This window comes from Amphiura filiformis, chromosome 2 (assembly GCF_039555335.1).
Source record: "Amphiura filiformis chromosome 2, Afil_fr2py, whole genome shotgun sequence".
In the NCBI taxonomy this organism is placed as follows: domain Eukaryota; kingdom Metazoa; phylum Echinodermata; class Ophiuroidea; order Amphilepidida; family Amphiuridae; genus Amphiura; species Amphiura filiformis.
This window is the reverse complement of record NC_092629.1, coordinates 20,037,578-20,043,057: the sequence shown is the minus strand read 5'-3', so window position 1 is coordinate 20,043,057 and position 5,480 is coordinate 20,037,578. Positions and strand designations below refer to the sequence as shown.

The following is a 5,480-nucleotide window of genomic DNA, read 5'->3' as shown; positions in this document are numbered from 1 at the left end:
TATTTTTGTGCTCCCCAAATATCATTGTTGCCCAAAAACATATATTATGGTAAATTAAGGATCACTGAAATCCATATAGGCTATCATGACTTTACTTTCAAAATGAGACTTTGTCATCCTGAAAATTAGGCGCGTTGCATGAACTTCGACGTTGGGGTCCAAAATGTGAAATTTTATCGCAATGTCATTTTTTATAAGCAAAGTATTACACACATTTCAATGGACAATCTCTGCGTATGGACATCGCGTATAAATTTCTAACACATCGCTGTACCTTTATTATAATGATTTGTTACAAACAAAAAGGAGCATAATAATAATTAGAATTTCCTTCGTATGTTCATTATCCTTGACTGTCTTCAACATAATGTGAAATGGACAAATTTTGTGCATTTTCAACGAAGTATCTACGCTGATTTCGCACGTAGAAAATCTTCAAAACTGGTTAAATACGTGACCTCGCTTCGATACAGGAGAGTGGTTTTGAATACGTTTGGAAATCGCAATCTCTCTAATGTTGTATTCAGACATTAGGTGCCCCATAGAACTTCGCGTGGTTTTTTTCTTTCGCCTTACCCTGTATTCTCGGCTTTAAATATTTTCTGAAATTTGAAATCGTACATTATGGCTTTAGAAACTCGATTTTTAATTGGTATGAAATGACTTCTTGCGCTTACTCATTTAAGATACTTGTAAACATTCTGTCAAAATCAGACGGAACAGGGCGCCGACATGTTACTGGTTACAGAATGTCTGCTTACTCAGCCCGGGCTTCAGATGAGATCGAACCGGTGTTCCCATAAAACAGGGAAGTTCAACATGTAAAAGATACTTGTGCCATTCTTTTGTCTGAGACCCATAAATAAACCACATAAACTATAGCACAAGTTGGTTTTGAACACATTCTAGAAACTCTTGGAGTATGGCGTGACCCGCTCCGACAGAAACTTTGTCACCTGTAACATGTCGGCACACAGATCCGTCTGATTTTGACAGAACGGGTCACACATTTTAAAAGTGATGATTTTTTACTGAATGAAGTTTGCCATGAATCGTGTAAGAAGAAGTACATCAATGTGCATCAGGATTATTTTGTGATGCCCAATGTATCCTTTAGTCTTTCAAGTTTGTTCTTAACAAAGTTATACAATTGGTACTCCAGGTCCAATTTTGTCATCATTATTGCACGGACTTTCTTAGAAGGGAGTGGTCCTTTGTGAGATTTGGTCGTAGTTGTTGCGTCATCTAGCAAATCAATGTAAACAAAGATACACACAATTATACTGGGCACAAAATGTATCTGTACACTTAAAAACAAAAGCATTATCTTTAAAGGAAGTCTACGGCAATCACGACATTATGGCCTTATATTTTAGAAAAATGATTATCAAACACGAATCACATGGTTGTATTTAAAATAAACTCATATTAACCATAAAAAACGAATAAAACAGTCGTCTCTCAACACGCTATATTAAAAATCTCCGGGCCGAAATTGTCTAGGGCAATGACGTCATGGTTATATGTGCTCAACTGTCGCCAGCCTTCATTGTATCACAGAAGATTGTATTACTGGGATACCATTGCACCAGACATTTTCGGCCCTGGAATTTTGAATATCACGTGTTGAGACACGGCAGTTTTTGTGCTTGATAATAATTTTCCTAAGGCATAATGTTGTGATTGTCGGAGACGTTCTTTAAGACACTAAATCTTAGTAGGCAATTTGAATACCTCATTCAGAACTACGCGACTTTATTTTTTCTAATATACCAATTTGAACGAAAAAGAGAGCATTTCAGAAGTGGCAAAATTGACTTTTATCTCGAAACACGCTAATCATGAGCATGGCAGGTGAGCTGACACTCTGTAATGAGCCCGTTACATATAGCCTAGGTGGAAATCATCCTGAAGGAGGAAATATTCCAAGTTTGTCATTCAAGCTCTCCTTTTTCATTCATTAACCCAACCCGATAATAAAACGAAATATCCCGTTGTTTTATTCATACAATCAAATTATTAGTCGAACGAATACGCAATTTTAATAACATTGTACGTAGATGGCGTACAGACGTACAGGATAGACCGACCACAGTCACGTCAGACAGAGTGATACGCATGGCGGCATAGGCGCTGGACTTAAAATTGCGATTTTCATTGATTTACCACAGAAACAAAACTACCTTATATAGAAATGTGGCCACGAAACTGGCATGTCTATCCTAAGTTGTTGTAAAGAAGCAGTTGTTGTTTTAGTGACAAAGATATCTTATTATTCCCTACCAATAGGAAAATGTTGTTGTAATATATCGGACTCAAAGCTATTTTTATGATTTATTGGTAAAAAGAAACAGCCCACCCAAAGAATAGTAATACACCTGCTGATTTACCTGCTGTTGGTTTCTTATACTCTGCCACAATTCCATTAAACAAATCAGGAGCTAGTCTTTCTAAGATCATGACTGTAGACTCAAAATCTTCATTGATGCCAACAAATAAATACTCTTCTTCTATATGCTTCTTAGCTTGCTCCAATGACCATTCTGATGGTTCACTATAAAAAAGATGCAAAGGTGACACCTGTTATTCAAGATTTATGACAATAAAGGTAGCGACAATATCCATTGCAGCAAAAGTCATGCTTTTTCACATCCCTTGTGTTACAGTATTGCTCTATGACTGTGAGCAAAGAGCTTTCAATAGACATAGAGTCGCAATAGCTTATGCAATGCTTTGTTCGTTTGATGCCGATTAGAGTTTGCGATAGGCTATTCATAAAAGTGGTACCATTGTTTCGAACAAAGGGGTTCCGCCATTAAATTGGTCACTGATCCGGCATCATATTAACACTCTACGCAACAGGCGAGTATCAATAAGTGACCACAACACAGTCATGTGTAAAGTGGTACTATTGTTTTCACGTATCCCAAACGTGTGCTTGTGTGGTTCTGAAGTCTGTAGATGCAATCATCTTTACCACCCACAGGCGCTTCATTTAAATAAATTGAATGCTCTTGCTGATCGATTGCACATCAGAATGTATTAAGGCTGCCATGTCCACATATATTACTCTATGATGGTAATCGCTATACGTATACATGTAAAGTATAAGTATAGGCCTATAAAGGTTGTTTTTAACAAATTTCCATTTAGTTGGAGATTGGTATAGAAATAGTGGCGTACCCAAGGAGGGGAGGGGGGGGGGGGGGTTGGTGAGGGACAGATTTACCCCTGTGAGAAGTCTTGCGAGGGAGGAGGCAGGAAGAGGGGAAGAGGGGATATGGATAATGAGAGAGGGCTGGAGGAAGGGAGAAAGAGGAAGAAATGAAGAGATATAATAAAGACAAGTAGATAAATAGAAATATAAGGAAAATGATGGGAATGAAAGAGAGAGGGTGAGATGGGACAAGGAGAGCGAGGGAGTGATAAAGTGTAGACCTGGGAAAGAATAAGTACAGAGAAGGGAAAAGAAAGGAATAATGAATAAATTTAATAATAATTGTTAGGCCTATATAATAACTAAACACATAACAGCACTGGGCAGCCATTCGAGGATGTCAATGCCTTTATTCGTTACGTAATTAATACGCCCAGTCAGATGTATTTCACACCTGCCAAACACAAGTCGCCCAATTTCGAAAACTGGACGTTGAATGTACACTCTCGATGAATATTGATTAGCAACATTTTCCAATATGTCCGCGCTCTAATCGGAAACAATAAAACAATAGACCTTGCAGAGCGTTGGTCCAGAGTGACATCTATTGACATGGAACAGCTACCTTCGACTATATTAAAAGGCAGGTGTATTGCAAAAACAAGTTTATCTCTATTCGAAGAGCATAATTATTACATTACAAGTTAGACAACTTTTTACTGCTAGATGCCATTACCGCTTTGGCTTCAAATCAAAGTGCATGGATAAACTTTGTAGTCGCCTGCTTCGCAGCAGAATAAAATAAGGTAGCCACAGGTTCTCTAGACTTATTTAAATGTAAAAATTACGATGTCATTGCACCTTTTATAGCTTTTTATGCTTAACACCTTAAGGGATCTGGAATGAACGTTTTGAGTGTTTCGACAGTATTTTTTGTGGGACATGAGAGCACATCAGACATATCAATTTGCATTCTGAATACGAAGAATGTCTTTCTGATATCAAATAATTTTCATTTTTGAAATTCACGATATAATACAAATTTTATGACAAATCATTAAAATTTGATATTTTTCAAATTTTTGATATAAACAGTCCTCGAAGTAAATTTTATAAATCTAATGAGATATTCTTAAAGTGTATGTAGGTGGGAGGAAAAGCCGACGATCAATTGAAAATTTTGACCTTTCATATTGAAGATTTTCCCCCAAAAGACCTAGTTTATTTTGGTGTTTTGGGAAAAAAATCCATATCTTCAATTGGAAAGGTCATAATTTTCAATTGATCGTCGGCTTTTCATCCCACTTACATACACTTTAAGTACATAATATCAGATTTATAAAGTTTACTTCGAGTACTGTTAAATATCAAAAATATCAATTTTTAATCATTTACCATAAAATGTGTATTACATTGCAAATTTCAAAACTTCAAAATTATTTGATATCAGAAGGACATTCTTCGTATTCAGAATGCAATTCGATATGTCTGATGTGCTCTAATGTCCCACAATAAATACTGTCCAAAGGTTCATACCCCACCCCTTAAAGTATTTTGTTTCCATTGAACAGCATACGTACCTGCAACCCGGATGAATACCGCAGAAAAATGAAATTTGAGTAGAAAGTTTCACCGGTGACACACATTCATCAAGTTCTTGCAAAACGCACTCATCGAAAGTCTGTTTCAATGGATGGAAGGTTAAATACATAGTTAATATGGAAAGATAAGGGTGCACGTAGAGTCACTGTGAGTGAGACATTTTAGACGTTGTTTTGTATTGAAGCAAGTCAAATTTTGATCCTTTTGAAACATATTTTTAAAAACGAAGAAAAAAATGATAAAATTTAAGAAAATTGATTTTGTGTCTTTAAAACATAAATATGCAGTCAGCAACATTTTGAAATCTAAGGTAAGTTGTTATAGTGGACATTGGCAAAAGTTGGCATGGAAAATCAAATTTGGCACTTTGCTCAAAACTTTGCGATATTGCGATTCCTTGCAACATTTTCTTTCAGATACTTGTATGTACTTATCATCATTGGTTTTAAAGTTACAATGCAAAACAATGTCTAAATTTGCCACTTGTCGAATATAATGACCTATGGTTGATTTTCATAACCTTCAATATTGATTAATTATTTACTGTGTGTCAAGTAAAAAAAAATAGCCGTACCATATTAAAATGTTCAGGCATGATCCTAGCATTCAGTTCCTTTAACATTCTGCCAGGAAGTTGTCCATCTCCAAATCGCGTAAAGTAGTACGTAGATACCATTCTTGCCAGCGGATCTCGTATAATATTGATGTAGACTGGTTGCTT

General features: G+C 36.2%; 1 long non-coding RNA gene across 1 annotated transcript; it reads right to left on the bottom strand.

Moving 5' to 3' along the window:
- Positions 1–1,093: 1,093 nt before the first annotated feature.
- Positions 1,094–4,839, bottom strand: LOC140135578 (uncharacterized). Its single transcript, XR_011856542.1, has 3 exons — positions 4,738–4,839; positions 2,391–2,554; positions 1,094–1,245 (listed from the first exon to the last, which is right to left on the bottom strand). It is a non-coding gene; the product is annotated as an uncharacterized lncRNA (long non-coding RNA).
- Between the last annotated feature and the right edge of the window lie 641 nt (positions 4,840–5,480).